At 43.6% G+C, this 22514-nt stretch overlaps 1 protein-coding gene across 1 annotated transcript in view; it reads left to right on the plus strand.

Moving 5' to 3' along the window:
* IFT81 (intraflagellar transport 81) overlaps nucleotides 1–22514 on the plus strand; it is a 156367-nt gene that overhangs the window by 115637 nt on the left and 18216 nt on the right.

The raw sequence follows: 22514 nt of genomic DNA on the forward strand, positions 1-22514 counted from the left end.
AGGAGGGCTCAGGCGGCCCCCTGGGCATCGGCCCACCTGGAGATTTCCCTGTAAGGTCTATGGCCAATCCACCCCTGACTTCATGCTTGGAACTCTGCTGCTTAGACATAAATTGAAAACGTAATATTCTGGATGTCGGTAACTGCCACTAGAGGAAGCTTACTATATACAGTGTTATTATTGAGTTCAATTTATAACACTATGCAGAAAGCTCATAAGTGCCCTCTAGTGGCGGCTGAATGTAGCCAGAACATAGATCACATTGGCTTACAATTATTGAGACTGTTTTTTTCCTACAGCAGTCTAAGTCAAAATAAGGTTGGAGTGATTTCCTCCAAAGTTAAATCAGCAATTCAAATCTATGCCTGCTATGAGAGGGCATAGATTTGCGCCAGTTCTCATCATTTTGTGGCTTCCCTATTAATAAATCTACCTAAAACTTTTACATGCTCAGGCCTCATGCACACGACAGTTTTTTTTTCACGGTCCGCAAAAACGGGGTCCGTGGGTCCGTGATCCGTGACCGTTTGTTCGTCCGTGGGTCTTCCTTGATTTTTGGAGGATCCACGGACATGAAAAAAATGTCGTTTTGGTGTCCGCCTGGCCGTGCGGAGCCAAACGGATCCGTCCTGAATTACGATGCAAGTCAATGGGGACGGATCCGTTTGATGTTGACACAATATGGTGCCATTTCAAACGGATCCGTCCCCATTGACTTTCAATGTAAAGTCTGGAGTTCTTTTATACCATCGGATTGGAGTTTTCTCCAATCCGATGGTATATTTTAACTTGAAGCGTCCCCATCACCATGGGAACGCCTCTATGTTAGAATATACTGTCGGATATGAGCTACTTCGTGAACCTCAGATCCGACAGTATATTCTAACACAGAGGCGTTCCCATGGTGATGGGGACGCTTCAGGTTAGAATACACTACAAACTTTGTACAAGACTGCCCCCTGCTGCCTGGCAGCACTCGATCTCTTACAGGGGGATATGATAGCACAATTAACCCCTTCAGGTGTGGCACCTAAAGGGGTTAATTGTACTATCATATTCCCCTGTAAGAGATCAGGGCTGCCAGGCAGCAGGGGGCAGCCCCCCCCCCTCCCCAGTTTGAATATCGTTGGTGGCACAGTGTGCGCCCACCATCGCCCCCCCCTCCCTCCCTCTATTGTAATAAATCGTTGGTGGCACAGTGTGCGCCCACCATCGCCCCCCCCCTCCCTCCCTCTATTGTATTAAATCGTTGGTGGCACAGTGTGCCAACCACCATCGCCCCCCCCCCTACCTCTATAGCAGTAACATTGGTGGCAGTGTGCGGTCTCCCATTCCCCCCCCCCCATCATTGGTGGCAGCGGAATTCCCAATCGGAGTCCCAGTTTAATCGCTGGGGCTCCGATCGGTAACCATGGCAACCAGGACGCTACTGCAGCCCTGGTTGCCATGGTTACTTAGCAATAGTACAATTGTAGAAGATTCATAGTTACCTGCTTGCTGCTGCGATGTCTGTGAACGGCCGGGAGCTCCTCCTACTGGTAAGTGAAAGGTCTGTGCGGCGCATTGCTAAAGAACTGTCACTTACCAGTAGGAGGAGCTCCCGGCCGTTCACAGACATCGCAGCAGCAAGCAGGTAAGTATGAATCTTCTACTGTTGTACTATTGCTAAGTAACCATGGCAACCAGGGCTGCAGTAGCTTCCTGGTTGCCATGGTTACCGATCGGAGCACCAGCGATTAAACTGGGACTCCGATCGGAACTCCGCTGCCACCAATGATGGGGGGGGGGGAATGGGAGACCGCACACTGCCACCAATGTTACTGCTATAGAGGGAGGGGGGGGGGGGGGCGATGGTGGTTGGCACACTGTGCCACCAACGATTTAATACAATAGAGGGAGGGAGGGGGGGCGATGGTGGGCGCACACTGTGCCACCAACGATATTCAAACTGGGGAGGGGGGGGGGTCTGCCCCCTGCTGCCTGGCAGCCCTGATCTCTTACAGGGGAATATGATAGTACAATTAACCCCTTTAGGTGCCGCACCTGAAGGGGTTAATTGTGCTATCATATCCCCCTGTAAGAGATCGGGTGCTGCCAGGCAGCAGGGGGCAGTCTTGTACAAAGTTTGCAGTGTATTCTAACTAGAAGCGTCCCCATCACCATGGGAACGCTTCTGTGTTAGAATATACTGTCGGAAATGAGTTTTCACAAAGTGAAAACTTAGATCAGAAAAAGCTTTTATGCAGACGGATCTTCGTATCCGTCTGTATGAAAGCAACCTACGGCCACGGATCACGGACACGGATGCCAATCTTGTGTGCATCCGTGTTCTTTCACGGACCCATTGACTTGAATGGGTCCGTGAACCGTTGTCCGACAAAAAAATAGGACAGGTCATATTTTTTTGACGGACAGGATACACGGATCACGGCCTCGGCTGCAAAACGGTGCATTTTCCGATTTTTCCACGGACCCATTGAAAGTCAATGGGTCCGCGAAAAAAAAACGGAAAACGGCACAACGGCCACGGATGAGGCCTCACTCTGTAAAAACCACACTTAGGCCTCATGCACACGACCGTTGTGTGCATCCGTGGCCGTTGTGCCGTTTTCCATTTTTTTTCGCGGACCCATTGACTTTCAATGGGTCCGTGGAAAAATCGGAAAGTGCACCGTTTTGCAGCCGAGGCCGTGATCCGTGTATCCTGTCCGTCAAAAAAATATGACCTGTCCTATTTTTTTGACGGACAACGGTTCACGGACCCATTCAAGTCAATGGGTCCGTGAAAGAACACGGATGCACACAAGATTGGCATCCGTGTCCGTGATCCGTGGCCGTAGGTTGCTTTCATACAGACGGATCCGAAGATCCGTCTGCATAAAAGCTTTTTCTGATCTAAGTTTTCACTTCATGAAAACTCATTTCCGACAGTATATTATAACACAGAAGCGTTCCTATGGTGATGGGGACGCTTCTAGTTAGAATACACTGCAAACTTTGTACAAGACTGCCCCCTGCTGCCTGGCAGCACCCGATCTCTTACAGGGGGATATGATACCACAATTAACCCCTTCAGGTGCGGCACCTAAAGGGGTTAATTGTACTATCATATTCCCCTGTAAGAGATCAGGGCTGCCAGGCAGCAGGGGGCAGAACCCCCCCCCCCTCCCCAGTTTGAATATCGTTGGTGGCACAGTGTGCGCCCACCATCCCCCCCCCTCCCTCCCTCTATTGTAATAAATCGTTGGTGGCACAGTGTGCCCCCACCATCGCCCCCCCTCCCTCCCTCTATTGTATTAAATCGTTGGTGGCACAGTGTGCGCCCACCATCGCCCCCCCCCCCCTCCCTCTATAGCAGTAACATTGGTGGCAGTGTGCGGTCTCCCATTCCCCCCCCCCCCCCCCCCATCATTGGTGGCAGCGGAGTTCCGATCGGAGTCCCAGTTTAATCGCTGGGGCTCCGATCGGTAACCATGGCAACCAGGAAGCTACTGCAGCCCTGGTTGCCATGGTTACTTAGCAATAGTACAACAGTAGAAGATTCATACTTACCTGCTTGCTGCTGCGATGTCTGTGACCGGCCGGGAGCTCCTCCTACTGGTAAGTGACAGTTCTTTAGCAATGCACCGCACAGACCTTTCACTTACCAGTAGGAGGAGCTCCCGGCCGGACACAGACATCGCAGCAGCAAGCAGGTAAGTATGAATCTTCTACAGTTGTACTATTGCTAAGTAACCATGGCAACCAGGGCTGCAGTAGCGTCCTGGTTGCCATGGTTACCGATCGGAGCCCCAGCGATTAAACTGGGACTCCGATCGGAACTCCGCTGCCACCAATGATGGGGGGGGGGGAAATGGGAGACCGCACACTGCCACCAATGTTACTGCTATAGAGGGGGGGGGCGATGGTGGGCGCACACTGTGCCACCAACGATTTAATACAATAGAGGGAGGGAGAGGGGGGGCGATGGTGGGCGCTCACTGTGCCACCAACGATTTATTACAATAAAGGGAGGGAGGGGGGGGCGATGGGGGGCGCACACTGTGCCACCAACGATATTCAAACTGGGGAAGGGGGGGGCTGCCCCCTGCTGCCTGGCAGCCCTGATCTCATACAGGGGAATATGATAGTACAATTAACCCCTTTAGGTGCCGCACCTGAAGGGGTTAATTGTGCTATCATATCCCCCTGTAAGAGATCGGGTGCTGCCAGGCAGCAGGGGGCAGTCTTGTACAAAGTTTGTAGTGTATTCTAACCTGAAGCGTCCCCATCACCATGGGAACGCCTCTGTGTTAGAATATACTGTCGGATCTGAGGTTCACGAAGTAGCTCATATCCGACAGTATATTCTAACATAGAGGCGTTCCCATGGTGATCGGGACGCTTCAAGTTAAAATATACCATCGGATTGGAGAAAACTCCAATCCGATGGTATAAAAGAACTCCAGACTTTACATTGAAAGTCAATGGGGACGGATCCGTTTGAAATGGCACCATATTGTGTCAACATCAAACGGATCCGTCCCCATTGACTTGCATTGTAATTCAGGACGGATCCGTTTGGCTCCGCACGGCCAGGCGGACACCAAAACGACTTCTTTTTCATGTCCGTGGATCCTCCAAAAATCAAGGAAGACCCACGGACGAAAAAACGGTCACGGATCACGGACCCACGGACCCCGTTTTTGCGGACCGTGAAAAAAAACTGTCGTGTGCATGAGGCCTTAACTGGTGATTGCCAAGAACAGTCAGTCTTTAAAGAGGTTGTGCCACAAAAATATTCTACATTTCTCAAACCAGCACCTGGATCTGAATACTTTTGTAATTGCATGTAATTGAAAATTTAGCATAGCCAGTGAGTTATTCAATAAAATGTATCCGTATAGCGCCACCTGCTGTTTGTTATTTTCCCTGTTTCTTTGGGAAAAAGACAGGGATGGGGAAAGAGTTAGAACAGAAAGGACATACCTCCTGTGAAAGCACATGCCCCCTGAACGGTGATAGAGCTACAGCAGAAAGGACACGCCCCTGAGATGCTTGAAATAAATCTAGCAGAGCAATGGATGGAGAGAGCTCTGGATCCATGTGAAGTACAGGGCTGGTTCTAGCTTTGTTAGAAAGATACCGCCATGTACTATATGATGTCGACAGGACTGTTTTCCGTCTTGCACAACGGGACCCAGACAGGCTCCGTTATGCTTTCCCATAGACTTCTATTAGGACGGAATGCCTTTTAAAGGCTTCCATTTTGCATTCTGTCTGGGCGTTCGGTTATTTTCCGTTATAAACATGTTATAGCGGAAAGCCATATCGGAATCCCTAACGCTGTGTGTGAACCCACCCTAATACGCATTTTAGGAATCATTGCGCTCCCTCTGGATAAGATGCGCTGCGTCTAAAATAAGGTTACTATTTTAAGGTTGTCACTAAAGTCCAGTGGGTTAGTTTTACCCACCATCTACAGCACATTAAATAGATTAGTATTTTTTTCCTCTTACGTGTGCATTGCTAGTTTTCTTCTTAAGCCTACATAAGAAAAGATTTCATTAAGATAGGAAGATTAAAATCAATCTGATCTCTTTAATTCAAATTTTCCATGATAAAAATGCATCCATCATCTGAGCGCTGACAGAATCTGAACTGTGTATTTTGGTATCTAAATTTAGAAGGTTTTCAAACCTATGAGGCATTCTTTCCGAGGTCAGAATTATAAATAGCAATACAAGAAATCTAAATAATACCAAGCACCATGTCCCAACTGCTTGTTCCCCTGCTGTCATTTCCACCGATCTAGAGGTCCCTAGTGTTCCAGGGGTAGCGGCTGAAGCTGTGCGCGAGCTATGGTAAAATATAATATTATTCCTAATTAGTGTGTTCATACCGTCTGTCAATGACATTATTGATAGGGGTGAAGTTTTGCATTTTTTAAATATTTTTTTCCAAAGTGCTGCACGCTGCGTTGCATTTATGGTCCTGTTTTGCTCTATTGACTGCATTATAAAAAATATACATTTTTTTACATGTGCTACGATGGACCTACCAAGAACTACTTCTGTAAAAAAATAAAAGCACCATGGCATTATCCGATGGCTCGCACATGTAATGGCCCTGTACCCATGAATTTGCACTAGCTTTTTTTGCCATTAGCGCCATATAAATCACAGTTTTTTACATACCACATGCAGTGATGTTTTCTTGTCTTTGATCCAGGGACTTACTCTGATTGGTGTTGCAGTGTAGTTGTGCCCTATGTGTCGCGCGACTTATTGTCGTCGTGTAGACCTCGCCATATAAACTATGTTCTTAACTGACTACGTGAATCACTCTTTTTTTTTTTCTCCCTATAGAGAAGGAAGTGTCAAAACAGCAGAACAAAACGGCAAAAGCTTCAGCATGCTTTGTGTTTTTATAAAACACCATAGACCCCAAAAATGCCACCTAATTAACAAAAAGGCCAGTAGAGAAAAAAAAATTGCTTGCAATTCATATTTCGTATACACTTTTAGATAACATCTGGAGCTAGAAACTAGAAACCTCTGTGTGAACCCATCCTAAAGAGAGTATATGTATAATGGTATCTTATTAGGCAGTTGCAAATGATGCAGTTTTCGGATGTCACCTTTCAAGTGGTAGAATTGAACTCCTCTCAGACATGGGGGCATATCACTAGGATAGGTGGGGGTTCTTTTTTTTTTAATCATATATTTTTTATTAAGATTATATTTTTTTTAACATGTAAGTCATTTGGACTCAAAAAGACATCATATAGACAAGGCAATCGTAGTTAGTCTAGAAATAATCCATGAGTGCAATCCCACAACAGTTCCCCTGCCCCCTGAGACAACATATCATTCGTTGGCTAATATAAACCATACATAGGGAGCCGCAGTTTAGAATAACATACATTTATTTCTCAATTAAAAAGAAAACCTGGGGCGATGGTGCGCCCCAGGGGGCAGTGGCAGCATTCCATCAACTTTTCCTACTGAAAGATATCTTCCTATTATGCTTACTAGACTTCTATTAAGAGCCAGCCAAGGGGTACATACTCCGGATCTATGCATCCAGAGACCCCAAATACTCTCAAACTTTGTAAGGCAATTTCATTTGAGATATACCCCCCTTTCTAACCGAATCACTACATTCAGCCTACCGGTAAACTCTGCTACAACTGGAGGAAGCGGCTGTATCCACTTCGCTGCCAGTGTTTTACGTGCCTGGTATAGCATTCATAACATATGGTGTAAAAAAACTGCCAAATTTGCTGTCTTTTCCCATTCGTCCCACTCCAGCCATAAATAAAAAAAAATTTATCAAATAATCATATGTGCTCCAAAATGGGTCCAAAAACCCCACAACGTATCCCACAAGAAACGGACTCTCATTAATACCTGTAATAGCAGGCGGCAGTAAGTTGTCCGCTTCAAAAATACCAAGTAGACACATTTTGGGGTCAGGGGAGAAGTTTGCGCTGTATATTTTATTTATTAGGCTACTTTCACACTAGCGTTCTGCTGTCCGCTCGTGAGCTCCGTTTGAAGGAGCTCACGAGCGGAGCAGAACGCAGCCGTCCAGCCCTGATGCAGTCTGAATGGATGCGGATCCGCTCAGACTGCATCAGTCTGGCCACGTTCAGCCTCCGCGCTGCTTGCAGCGTTCAGCTGTCCGCCTGGCCGTGCGGAGGCGTGCGGATCCGTCCAGACTTACAATGTGGCTCAATATGACAAGCGGATCCGTCCCCCATTGGCTCAATCTTCAAGCGGATCCCCATTGGCTCAATCTTAAAGACACCATATGGCTCAATCTTCAAGCGGATCCGTCCCCCATTGACTTTACATTGAAAGTCTGAACGGATCCGCTCAGGCTACTTTCACACTTAGAAATTTTTCTAAGTTATTAATGCAGACGGATCCGTACTGAACGGAGCCTCCGTCTGCATTAATATGATCGGATCCGTTCAGAACGGATCCGATCAAACGCAAGTGTGAAAGTAGCCTTAGTTGTATAATGTCATGTCAGTATACTTTCCGGGTACCACAGCTCCACAACATGTGAAATAAGTGAGCCCCTGACTCCCCACATTTCAGACAGCAGGAGTCACTTCTATACCCGGTTTTAAAGAGAAATATCCTAGCGTTTCTTCCCATTGGGTATCAGTGATTGTTCCCACATCTTTTTCCCATTTCGTTTTAATCTGAATCGGGAACTTCTTCAAGAATTCCCCATGTAATGAAAGATAGACCTTTGAGATAGCCCCCTTTACTGATCCTGTTGCCACCACAGTATCAAGCGCCTGGTTAGCTGTGTACTGTAGGTGTGGGTTCTAATTCTTGAACCCGCACCTATCTTTAGAATGGAACGTGCAAAGTGAAGGAGGGCGTGCTGCCCTCCATTAATTCATTTAGGAGTGCCGAAAATTTTCGGCAGTTCCATTGAAATGAATTGGAAGCACATTGCGCAAGCACAGCCAGCGCTCGGCTATTTTTGGTGCTCCCTTAAGAATGAATGGAGGGCAGCTGCACATTTGCAGTTCACATCCTTCACTTTGCGGGCTCAGTTCTAAAAGTAGGTGTGGATCCCAGAGGTGCTTCATTTACATTGTAGTGAACATTGTGTAGTATTGAGCAGAGTACAGAGTAGAGAGCGGCCCATGGCTAACATCAAAATGTGGTCTCTCTTGAAGGTGGTTCTAACACCAACTGTATCAAGGACCTGATGTTCTTTTCTCCTGCCTGCTCCTTTCCATCTCTTTTAGAGGAGAAGGGCTTCTTCCTTGGATACTAAGCTTATAGTTCCCTTATAGAAGGGAGAAATTAGCCTTAGATACTTGCCCCTCACCATGGGCCACATAGCTGCTTGGGTTGCCTCTGAGGAACCTTGATGCCCTTGATCAAACCTGTGAGCAAATTTCCCACTTGGGTACTGCTCCAATTTTAGCCTCTTTCATGGGTGAGAAAAGAAATAAAAACTGTTCAAACTGAAATAAGCTTGACTTTTCTGTTGCTGTTGGGAGAGCTTCCAAGTAAGGCCTCAAGAACACGGCCGTGAAACACGGCTGTGAGCGGTCCGTGGTATTCCGGCCTGGCATCCTACTGACAGCAGGAGTGCACGGCGTCATTGGTTGCTATGATGCCGTGCGCTTCACGGCGCTGCTGCACTACAGTAATACACTGGTATGATCTATACAAGTGTATTACTGTAGTGCAGCGGCGGCATGGCAACCATTGAAGCCGTGCACTCCTGCTCTCAGCTGGATGCCAGGCCGGGATACCACGGACCGCTCACGGCTGAAACAATTGTCATCAGGCAAGTGACACAGGATAGCAATGTAAAAATTGAATTATAATCTTTTACCACAAGGTATAGTAGTCCTACAGTAAGTTCAAAGTCCACCAATTTCCATAACCCCTTGATATCTGGCCTTATATGTATATTTTTTCAGGTTTAAGCAATTTAGCACAATTAAAAAAAATGTTTTTATGTAAAAAAGAACATAACTATTTCCCATATAAGTAGCAGTGTGAGAGTCTGTTTCTTGTGGGATACGTTGTGGGGTTTTTGGACCCGATTTTGGAGCACATATGATTATTTGACTAATTTTTTTAAATTTATGGCTGGAGTGGGACGAATGGGAAAAGACAGCAAATTTGGCAGGTTTTTTTTACACCATATGTCATGAATATTAATGTGGATCATTATGATTACAACATTGTCAAAAATGCATTTTGTTATGGTGTACTGTTTTAAGAAAAAAACTTTTGTACTTTTTTTTTGTCCAAGCAGAGGACTTAAAGTAATGTTTTGTAATGCTTAATATTTGTCACCAACTTACCTGTCCGGGCTCCAGCGATGTGCTCTATGGCTGTGGCGCAGCCGTGCTGTGTGAGACGCATTGCCTGGCCACGGCCCCTGAGACACGCTGCACTCTGGTGACACGAGCACATCTGTAGTAACGGAGTGCGCTCGCTGTGTCCTCCCCACAGTTTTTTTTACTTATCTGGAGGACTTGCTTGTCTTTCTGTGGGTGGGCATCAGCTCATCTCCCATTGCAGTTAGCTCTCCCCGGCGTAGAAAATAGTTCCTTACATATAGCCCCAGAGATGCATATGGTATGTAATGCCCCCACAATTCCGCTGTCTAGGGCGATATAGTTATATATTTCACTTCACCTGCTTCTCTATGCGATCATATAAGAGATTAGTGAGGGGAGCAGGAAGCTAATGACCATGTTAGTCCACCGCTGAATGCAGGGGAAGGTGGACCAGAACCATAGACAGCAGGAGGCGCTACCAGGTAGAAAAATTTAAATAAAAAACCGTACAATATTTTTATTGCAGGTATGTTGCCATGTTACTTCATTTAAAATGCCCTATTTATTGAAACATAGAAACATAGAATGTGTTGGCAGATAACCATTTGGCCCATCTAGTCTGCCCAATATACTGAATACTATGGATAGCCCCTGGCCCCATCTTATATGAAGGATGGCCTTATGCCTATCCCATGCATGCTTAAACTCCTCCACTGTATTTGCAGCTACCACTTCTGCAGGAAGGCTATTCCATGCATCCACTACTCTCTCAGTAAAGTAATACTTCCTGATATTACTTTTAAACCTTCGCCCCTCTAATTTAAAACTATGTCCTCTTGTAGCAGTTTTTCTTCTTTTAAATATTCTCTCCTCTTTTACCTTGTTGATTCCCTTTATGTATTTAAAAGTTTCTATAATATCCCCTCTGTCTCTTCTTTCTTCCAAGCTATACATGTTAAGGTCCTTTAATCTTTCCTGGTAAGTTTTATCCTGCAATCCATGTACTAGTTTAGTAGCTCTTCTCTGAACTCTCTCCAAAGTATCAGTATCCTTCTGGAGATATGGTCTCCAGTACTGCGCACAATACTCCAAATGAGGTCTCACTAGTGCTCTGTAGAGCGGCATGAGCACCTCCCTCTTTCTACTGGTAATGCCTCTCCCTATACACCCAAGCATTCTGCTAGCATTTCCTGCTGCTCTATGACATTGTCTGCCTACCTTTAAGTCTTCTGAAATAATTGCATAGTAATACTTTTTGTGGGATAACCCCTTGATAGATATGGCAATAAACCAGTCACAATTAGCTCAGCCTCAACTTGACAATTCAGAGTTCTAAAAAAAAAAAAATGCCCTAGAATCATTATTATAAAAGACCACAGGTATTTACTAAAGTATACATGTCCAAGTGCATGAGTCAGGTGCAATTTAAAGGAGCTGTCAGGTTTAGAAAATACATATTAAATTCCCTTGTTTGGGCATTCTGAGTTAATAGAATGGGTCCCCCATTTAGAGTTTTATCTATTACAGTAGAGAAAGACTACAAAGAACATATCTATTCCTGGAAGACCTCCCACATACCACCCACATTACAAGGATGACCCATGGATGGCAATGAGCACCATTTCATGTTTCGTATTCCTTTTAGAATTTAAGACTTGCTGCTGGGCTACCTACCTAGCAGTGTAGAAAGAGTCCCGGCACAATTCTTGTAATGCAAAATAAGTGAGAATTTATTTATTCAGATCATATCACATGATCCAAAGTTAATAAATGGTCAATACTTATCAGCATACACCATTGTAGGTATTTCTAGATTACATTCTGTTCTAGTCAATGACTTGTCTCAAGACCCCTGATCCACCGTTATGGTGTCTCCCATGTATCAATATTCACATAATTGAAGTAAGTGGTGGTGGGTGAGGAATAGCGGTTAGCCAATCAAGAGAGCATTGAGTGCTCATAACCATCTGCATGAAATCACTTGACCACTTCATTTACTATTTCTACTATAGCATGTGTATTGTATAAGTTTCTTATGGGCAGTAAAAGGGGTTATCCGAGACAAAAAAATTTCCCCCATATGCCTGGGCCCCTCACACTAAATCTACTTACCTGGCTCCCCGCTCCCTGCACCGCTTCTGGTCCCCGCACCACTGCTGCTTCTCCCCGTGCGCAAATGAAAACTTCCTGTGTTGTGGGGGAAGAGGCAAATGGCAGGCGGTGACGAGGACGAGCCTCCTTACTATTGCAGGTGATGCTAGGGAGGCTTGTCTCCGTCACCACCTGCCATTGGCTGCTACCCCCCGACACCAGATGTTTTCATCCACCCACGGGAAGAAGCAGCGGCGTTGCAGGGACCAGGAGCGGTGCAGACAGCGGGGAGTCAGGTAAGTAGATTGTGTGAGGGGGCCGGGCATATGGGGACATTTTTTAGTCTCGGATAACCCCTTTAATCTGGAGAAAATGGCATGCGGACTAGTGGCCACCGCAAGCCTACAGCCACAAACTCCCTACTGGACCACAAAAGCTTCCACCCAGATAACGTTAAGAGGTCAGTACCCTATGGCCAATTTATACGGTTAAAGTGTATAAATAATACTGAGGAGGGGTACAATGGACAATCAGAAGAATTAAAAGGTAGATTACTCAACAGGGGATATAGAGAAAAGGACGTAGAAGCAGGATCCTTCCCTCAGCAGGATCCTTCCCTCAGCAGGAGTTGTTATATAGAAATAGAAGAAAGGCCCATGATAAAATGGAAAGATTTGTATTCACATTCAAATACAGCCCAGCTGCTGAACTTATCAAACGCACGATTTGCAACAATTGGGATATTTTGAAAAGTGAGGAAGGGCTAGAAAGGATTGTGAACAATAGACCACTTATAGCCATACCATTAAAGACAAAATAGTGAGGAGTAGATTTAGGAACAAAAGGGCAAGCAATTGGCTGTCATCGAGCAGACCCGTGGGCAATTATAAATGTGGCAATCGCTCCTTCTGCAGCTATAATAATCTAAATAAATCCCTGTCATTTGGTGGGGTGACACGCTTGGTGACACAATGTATTACCTGCAGAAGTAACTATGTTGTCTACTTGGTCACATGCCATTGTGGTGCCTTTTATATAGGGAAAACCATTCGTCCCCTATTTGAAAGGTTCAGCGAGCACTTGAATTCTCTGAAGACCGGAAAAGGATGCACCAGGCTTATTGAACATGTGCGCAATGCGCATGGTGGAAATCCGCAATGGATTTCCTTTGCTGGGATAGAGCAGGTGCCGTTTATGCCCTGAGGTGGGGACAGGCATCGGGCACTCCTGCAAAGGCAATCAAGATGGATAATGAGAGCCGATGCCTTAGGTCCCTTGGGACTAAATGATAGAAATGACCTAAGTGTTTTTCATTTGACATGTTCAATTCGCTACCTATTGACCGCATAGATGCGATTTTACTCAGCTGTGATAGCGCATACTTATGGTTACAAGAGAGATTAGCATCTGGGTTGCCTAGGTCACCGGGTGCTTTGACGTGTATAAACTGCGCGTGATAGCGCAATGAGGTCACTGGCCTGATGAAGTGCAAGTTAGCGCAAAATGTCTGTCTCCGTTTGTGTATACCTGCACTGTATGCTCTAGCCCGAAGATTTTACACATGAACGAATAAAGCATCGCTTTTATCTACACTGGTGAGTGCCGCCTTTTCTATTGTTCTACTCTTGGTTGCTATACCTGTTTTTGAGGCTGTGCACCACCGGATGTGTTTTTAAAAGACAGGTAGTTGAGGACCTGGTGTATATGTCAGTGACGTTCGGCAGTGCCGCCTTATCTCTGGTTCCCTCCACAATTGCTTAATCTAAATTGTACCTTGTAATAAGTCATTTCTTAGTTACCATCCTGCAACCTATTCCCTTATCTATATTGAGGCAGCACATATTAGAAATTATGAACCTCTTGCTCTGTCCTTCAAAAATTTAAACTCATTGGGCCTGATTTATCATTAGCTCAAGTCAGAATAATGGAGTGAAAAAGTCGCACATTTTTGCGCAATCGCTTAAACTGCGCAAAAATTTGCGACTTTTTTCTGCTCTGCACTATGCTCGCCAGTTTTCTGAAAGTGGGCGTGTTTTCTTATGTAAATTAATCTCTAGACAGATTTACTATTGGGACTATTTAAAAAAGTCACAATTTCACTCCAGTGAGGACCATGCTTATCTTATAAGACTGTTTAATAGAACATGCGACTTTTTCATAAAAACGTGCGACTTTTTCATAAAAACGTGCGACTTTTTCGTAAAGCTGCTTACTGACGGATAAACTGCTACCGTCAAACCACATTTATTACAGTCTTAAAGGGCCGATCATAAATCTGACTTGGCTAAAACTGACTTTAGCCATATGTTAAAGTGGAGTGAGCTGTCAGAGTCATGATAAATCTGGCCCATTGTCTATATGGAAGTGGAAAAACGTATCTGAAAAAACAAGCTTTCTCATCTATGTCTAAAGCTGGAGCTGCACATGTTGCAACCTGTAAGAGTCCCTAATCATGATGCTGCAATCTTAGGCCTTGTGACCTGTGTTGAGGCCAAAGTCACCAACATAGTCCCAGCCTTAGGGCTCATGCACACAAACGTATTTTCTTTCCGTGTCCATTCTGTTTTTTGGGGGGACCGTATGCAGAACCATTCATTTCAATGGGTCCGCAAAAAAAACGGAAGTTACTCCATGTGCATTCCGCTTCCGTATTTCCGTTCCGCCCCAAAAAAAGAACATGTCCTATTATTGTCCGCATTACGGACAAGGATAGGACTGTTCTTTCAGGGGCCAGCTGTTCCGTTCCGCAAAATACGGAATGCACACGGACGTCATCCGTCTTTTTTGCGGACCGCAAAATACATACGGTCGTGTGCATGAGGCCTTAAGAGGGGAAGTGACAGTAAGCAGACTATAATGTTAAGCAGTGAAACGTTTCAGGTCACGATTATTGGATGAGAAGCCGTATGTGTAATTTTTTTTTAATAATTTGTGATCTCCATCTTATTGCAGATGTTATTAGTACTGGAAATCACATTGCCCCTTGAGGCATGGAATTCAAAAAAGCAGAAATTGTGTTAAAAGCTTACATAGACTGTAGATTTCCCGTGACGTTACATTTCTTCTCTGGCAGGTAATTAGCTTTGGTGTACCTTGCCAGCACGCTGTGTTAGTTTGCATGAGCGGAGATCTGCTATTTTCAGCTGCAGAGGAAATTACATGACATTAGAAATGCCCATGATGTGGATTTGACCACCATGTATGGTAAAAGAGCTTTGCAGCCCTGATTACTACCGCATTCATTACTAACAATGATGATACAGACGGATAAAGCCATTATCCGTTCATTTATTCATTTATAATCTGCATGATCTGCTTAGTAGAAAGAGCACGTCACTGATTTAACAGAACCGCCTATGAGAAGATAATGATCGTAAAGCTAAAATGGAGATTTATAAGCACCTACCCATCTTCACGCAGTAATGGGAAATATTGCTTTCTCAGTAACAATGCAAAATATAGCCACTGTCTACTAAGGCCTCCTGCACACGACTGTATGGCTTTTTCAGTGTTTTGCGGTCCGTTTTTCACAGATCCGTTGTTCCGTTTTTTGTTTCCATTGTGTTTCCGTTTTTCTGTATGGCATATACAGTATACAGTAATTACAATAAAAAATTGGGCTGGGCATAACATTTTTAAATAGATGGTTCCACAAAAAACGGAATGGATACGGAAGACATACAGATGCATTTCCGTATGTGTTCTGTTTTTTTGGGGGGACCCATTGACTTGAATGGAGCCACGGAACGTGATTTGCGGGCAATAATGGGACATGTTCTATCTTTCAATGGAACGGAAATACGGAAACGGAATGCATACGGAGTACATTCTGTATTTTTTTTTTTGCGGAACCATTGAAATGAATGGTTCCGTATACGGAACGCAAAAAACGGCCAGTAAACGGGGGGGAAAAACGGTTGTGTGCAGGAGGCCTAAGGATAAACATCATGATGCTTCTTATTATTGAATTAAATATCAAATCTATAGGATTACACTACTTTTCATGTATAGGAAATATGTTTTTTTTATATTCTTGTCCCAGGTACTTCTTTATGAGGACCCTTTATGCTCCTGACATATCTGCTTTAGTAAATACTTGCATTCCTCATGAAATTATTTTAGAGCACCATTTTGTAGTCCTGTTCCTCCGTTATTCCTCCTGGATATGTATAGATAAGGTGACAGTTAGTCCTTCCCATCAGTGGGGCTTGTCCTTACACAGACACCACACATAATAACCGTTCTAAGCAGTGGTGTAACAATAGGGGGTCACAGCGATCACCAACAGGCTCTGAGACAGGGGAAGAAGATTAATGATGCTGGACATACCCCACTGTCAAAAAAGAGATCATTAACCAGTTAGTGCCAAAAGTAGCAGTGGGTCAGTATACCAAGGAATGGAAGCTGTGGAGAAAATGTAAGTGTCAGTTGTAAGGGGTACAGTGTTGAAACCAATGCGCCCACTTTTTAATGGTCGTTAAGACTGAAGTGCACCTGTCTAACGACCGTTAAAAAATAATCTAATAAAAAATAAAAAACCTCACTGCAGGAACATTTGCTGCGCACTGGAGACAGCAGTATCTAACTAACTCAGCGTTATAAAGTCACATGATCACTTCTTCTAGTGCGGAGCGAGTGTTTCAAAGGGCCTGTGGTGTGGTTACTACTTATTTTTTATTATTTTTTGTCAGTATATATATATAGGCATAAAGATGGACAATATACCTAGGGCACAAAGGGGGACCAATATGTATACTGGGCCCACTACAGAGGAGTAGTATTTATACTGGGGGCACTGTAGGGGGCATTGATATATACTGAGGCCACTGTGGAGGGAGCATAATATATACTGAGGTGGACAGTGAAAGAGGACCATATGGTGGCCGTTTTTTAATGACCATCACACGACCATTTTAGAGGGCATCTGTCAGCAGACTTCTACCTATGAAAGTGGCTGACCTGTTGCATGTGCACTTGGCAGCTGAAGGCATCTGTGTTGGTCTATTCATATGTGCCCGCATTGCTGAGAAAAATTAGGTTTTAATATCTGCAAATGAGTCTCTAGAAGGAACAGAGCATTGTCCTAGAAGCTCTGCTCTCTCTGCAACAACCGCACCCTCTGCACTTTGATTGACAGGGCCAGACATGATGAAGTGGAGATGGTGCAGCAGTTGCAGAGAGAGCAGAGCCTCTAGGTGTAATGACAATGGCCCCATTGCTGCTAGAGGCTTATTTGCATGTATTAAAAAAATATTTTCCTCAGCAATGCAGACACATATGAACATGGGACAAACACAGATGCCTTCAGCTGCCAAGCGCACATGTAACGGGTCAGCCAGTTTCATAGGTACAGATCTGCTGACAGATGCCGTTCAAGACGAATGGTAGTCTATGAGGTTATTCAGACTGCCGTTTTTTGGATGGCCTGTGAATAAAAACCGGGAAAAAAATAGCACATGTCCTATTTTGACCGTTTTCATGGACCAATAGCCTCCATACAATTGAAAGTAACAATTTTTAAAGGGATTTTCACCAATTTATCTAACAACATTGCACCACAGAAGATTGCAAACACATCCAAACCTACCTGTATGCACTTTGTGTCGTTATTCCATGGCCAGAAAAAGTGCTGTAACCGCTCCCAAGTGCCCAGCTGGCAGGGTTTGCAATCTTCTGTGGGGCAATGCTGTTCGGTATATTGGTGAAAATGAGGTGACAGACTCCCTTTAACAGCTGTTTTTCAGAAAGGCATCAGTGGAAAAAATGTACTTTTGTGCCATTTTTAACAGCCTTTTTTTTCACTGTCATGTGAATGTAGCCTTACAGAAGTGTTTGTAGCAGATCCACATTGATATATATATATATAGCAAAGAAAGTCCGCAGCACTCCTTGAAGTATAAAAAATGTGTAATTTTATTCACACATGTCAAAATAAGACAACGTTTCGGTTCTCTCACAGAACCTTTCTCAAGTCAGGTGAACATAAAGTGCAAGTATAAGTACATCATCACATTGTTACCAATTAATTCATCAACCAATGCAAAACCAGTGCACTCCCATATTTAAGGCATGTTACAATTCATTCATTATCTCAATGTGTACAGATAAAGACGGATCACAGTGCTTCCTCATCATTTCAATGTCGATCATGATTATTCATCACCATACTGAGTGAATAAAAGTGCATAAGATAAAGTGCAAAGTGCAGTGTAAATCCTACATACTAAAATACCTTGCTGTGGCTTCATGTGGTGGAACAGAAGGAGATGGCGTCTAAACTTCTATGGAGGCACGCCACTACTCTGCGTCTCTCCCTCCTCAAAGCGCATGTGTCAATTCCTTCCCCACTAACGACGCAGTACATAACTCCTATGCGTCATCCGTAGGCGGAGACCCAGCGTCATGACGTCAGATCCCTCCGTCAGCAGCTATCACGCGCGCACGCGTGCCAGTACGCTGGGGAAGTAATCCGAGCCCTGTAGTGGCGTGCCTCCATAGAAGTTTAGACGCCATCTCCTTCTGTTCCACCACATGAAGCCACAGCAAGGTATTTTAGTATGTAGGATTTACACTGCACTTTGCACTTTATCTTATGCACTTTTATTCACTCAGTATGGTGATGAATAATCATGATCGACATTGAAATGATGAGGAAGCACTGTGATCCGTCTTTATCTATGCACATTGAGATAATGAATGAATTGTAACATGCCTTAAATATGGGAGTGCACTGGTTTTGCATTGGTTGATGAATTAATTGGTAACAATGTGATGATGTACTTATACTTGCACTTTATGTTCACCTGACTTGAGAAAGGTTCTGTGAGAGAACCGAAACGTTGTCTAAATTTTGACATGTGTGAATAAAATTACACATTTTTTATACTTCAAGGAGTGCTGCGGACTTTGCTGTTTTCGTCCTAAATCGAGGGACCACCGCGAGCACCTTACAGCTACAGCTGCATGTCAAGGGAGTGCTGCCTGACTTTTTCTATGGATATATATATATTGTCTGTTTTATAACTATGGGCAGTACAATAGACATTTATCATTAGCATTGCAACTTTCCAAAAATGTCACTGACTATTATTACAGTCATTTTTACATACAGGCAGGTAAATATGCGGTATAGTTCCACAGTGTTATATTACATTAAAGGGGTTGTCCCAAGATTTAAAGTTATCCCTTAGGATTCATGCACACAAACGTATTTTCTTTCCGTGTCCGTTCCGTTTTTTTGCGGAACCATTCATTTCAATGGGTCTGCAAAAAAACATTTACTCCGTGTGCATTCCATTTCCGCATGTCCGTTACGCAAAAAAAATAACATGTTCTATTATTGTCCGCTTAACAGACTAGGATAGGACTGTTCTATTAGGGGCCAGCTGTTCCGTTCCGCAAAATACGGAATGCACACGGGCGTCATCCATATTTTATGCGGCTCCGTGTTTTGCAGACCGCAAAGTACATATGGCTGTGTGAATGATACCTTCTCCACATCATTGGGAATAAACATCTGATTGATGACGCTCCGCTGTCATCAGCAATCCCACAGAGAGTGAATGGAGCGACAAGCACTTATCTCCCATCCTGTAGTTAGGTAATGAATTTATTTCTTGGGACAACCCCTTCAAAATTACTGCTCAGCTCTCCTGCCATTTCTGTTTTAGTAAACACTTGTATTCTTTATGAAATGTTAGGAGAGGTAAGGGGGTTTTCAAGATATCTTTTACGGATGAACTATCCTCTGGGTAGATCATCAGTATTTGATCGGCGGAGGTTCGAGACCTGAGAACCCCACCGATCAGCTGCCGCGGCTTTCCCGCAGTTTTCCCTATGCCATGTGACATCACATTCATTGGTCACATGGCCTTGGCGCAGCTCAGCCCTATTGAAGTGGATGGGCTGAACTGCAAAGAGGTTTTCAAGCAGATTTTTAGCCTATTATAATTTAAAAGCAAATCTGCAGATAAATCCACAGTATGTAAAATTAATTTTCCAATCTTTTCTTCTGCGTGAACTCCTCAGAAGCTCACATACTTTATCCATCACTGACCTTGAATGTCCATCATTATTTTTTTAATCTCATGAGCCACATTCAATACTGGGAGCGTAGCCATGATCATGGTAGAAGTGTGTAGAAACCACTCTATAAGAAATACTGTATGGATTAGACCCACAAGCCACAGGTGGCTCTCAACCTTTGGGTTAGGAACAACTGGTTTAGACATTAGTTCATCAAAAGTGTAATGGTACAAACCATTTTATTGTACATTCGAACCAGTCAGGCACTTTTCTTAGTTTGGACAATCCGAAATATGATTTATTACTATGGGTAACTCCTAATTTTGCTTTACTTTTGTTTTTATATCTCTCCCTTATCTTTGTGGGTTTGTGCACAATAGGCTAAAAGAGGTCCTCATGGTCTGAGAAGTAAAGTTTTAACACTGATGGATGTCTTGTTTTATTACTAATGTTACATTGATGCTATAGTACTATAATATAACTGTTTAGTAAATGTCTACTCTGTACCAGTAGAACATTATATAGAAACTTTGTAATAAGCTATGGTCATTTCATTGGGATTGAGCATTTGACTAATGTGAACTGCTGCTCGAGATAACAGAAGGTTTCCATGACAACTTCCTACACAGTCGTTTGCCCACATGAAGACTGCAGACAAAATTTGTCTTTAATGTAAAGTTTTTTCTTTCACTGTAACATCTAATATCTGAGTTTTTCATTTACAATTTTTTTTTTTTGAGTGACACCCCCCATGCACAGTGTATCTGGATCCACCTTATTCATACCCTTACAATTTCTTCCACAAACCTGGCAACATAGATGACCAATTTTCCTATTCCATGTTGCCACAGAGATAGCTGTTATATATACAATTGCATACAGTGCCTTGAAAAAGTATTTTATGTGATAGACCAACACAAAGTAGCAAGTATGTGTGAAGTGTAAAGAAAATACATGGTTTTCAAAAAATGTTATAAATAAAAATCTAAAAAATTGTGGCATGCATTTGTATTCACCGCCCTTTACTCTGATACCCCTAAATAAAATCCAATGTGACCAATTGCCTTCCGAAGTCACCTAATTAGTAAATAGAGTCCACTTGTGTATAATGTATTCCCAGTATAACTACAGCTGTTTTGTGAAAGCTTTAGAGGTTTGTTAAAGAACATTAGTGATCAAACAGCATCATGATAACCAAGGAACCCACCAGACAGGTCAGGGGAAAAGTTGTGGAGAAGTATAAAGCAGGGTTAGGTTATTTAAAAAAAAATATCCCAAGCTCTGAACATCTCACGAGCACTGTTCAATCCATCATCCAAAAATTGAAGGAGTATGGCACAACTGCAAACCTACCAAGACATGGCCGTCCACCTAAACTGACAGCCCAGGCAAGGAGAGCACTAATTAAATAAGCAGCCAAGAGGTACATGGTCACTCTGGAGGAGCTGCAGAGTTCCACAAATCAAGTGGGAGAATCCGTCCACAGGACAACTATTAGTCGTGTACTCCACAAATCTGGCCTTTATGGAAGAAAGCAAGCCATAAGAAGTCCTGTTTTCAGTTTGCCACAAATCATGTAGGGGACACAGCAAACGTGGAAGAAGGTGTTCTGGTCAGATGAGACCAGCATTGAACTATTTGGCCTAAATGCAAAACACTATGTGTGGCAGAAAAATAACAATGCATATCACACAGAACACACCATCCCGACTGTGAAACCTGGTGGTGACAGCATCATGCTGGGGATGCTTTTCTTCAGCAGGGACAGGGAAGCTGGTCAGAGTTGATGGGAGCTTGATGGAGTGAAATACAGGGCAATCCTGGTGGAAAACCTGGTAGTGGCTGTAAAAGACTTGAGACTGGGGCCGAAGTTCGCCTTCCAGCAGGACACCAACCCTAAACATGCAGTCAGAGCTACAATGGAATGGTTTAGATCAAAGCATATTCATGTATTAGAATGGCCCAGGCAAAACCCAGAACTAAATCCCATTCAGAATCTGTGGTAAGACTTGAAAATTGCTGTTCACAGACACTTTCCATCCAATCTGACTGAGCTTGAGCAATTTTACAAAGAAGAATGGGTAACAATTTCAGCTTCTAGCTGTGCAAAGCTGGTCGAGACATACCACAGAAGAGTTGCAGCTGTAATTGCAGTGAAAGGTGGTCCCAAAAAGTATTGACTCAGGGGGGCTGAATACAAATGCACATCATACTTTCCAGATTTTTATTTATTAAAATGTTTGAAAGCCATGTATTATATATTTGTTTCACTTCACACATACTTGCTATTTTGTGTTGGCCTATCACATAAAATCCCAATAAAATACTTTTAAGTTTGTGGGTGTAATGTGAAAAAATGTGGAAAAGTTCTAGGGGTATGAATACTTTTTCAAGGCCCTGTAGGCTGCCAGTAACTGCATACAGATCAGCCCCCTAGTGGCTCCTACAGACTGATAAAGAAATACAGTTGTCCTTCTACAATATGTTATAGTTCTGAACATTTCACATCACTTTCTTGCTGGATTGTTAGTTAAAAGTTTTTTTTAAGACTTTCATTTGTTTTTGTTTTTAATTATATACAAGACAA

The sequence above is a fragment of the Bufo gargarizans genome, chromosome 1 (assembly GCF_014858855.1).
Source record: "Bufo gargarizans isolate SCDJY-AF-19 chromosome 1, ASM1485885v1, whole genome shotgun sequence".
NCBI classification, from domain to species: domain Eukaryota; kingdom Metazoa; phylum Chordata; class Amphibia; order Anura; family Bufonidae; genus Bufo; species Bufo gargarizans.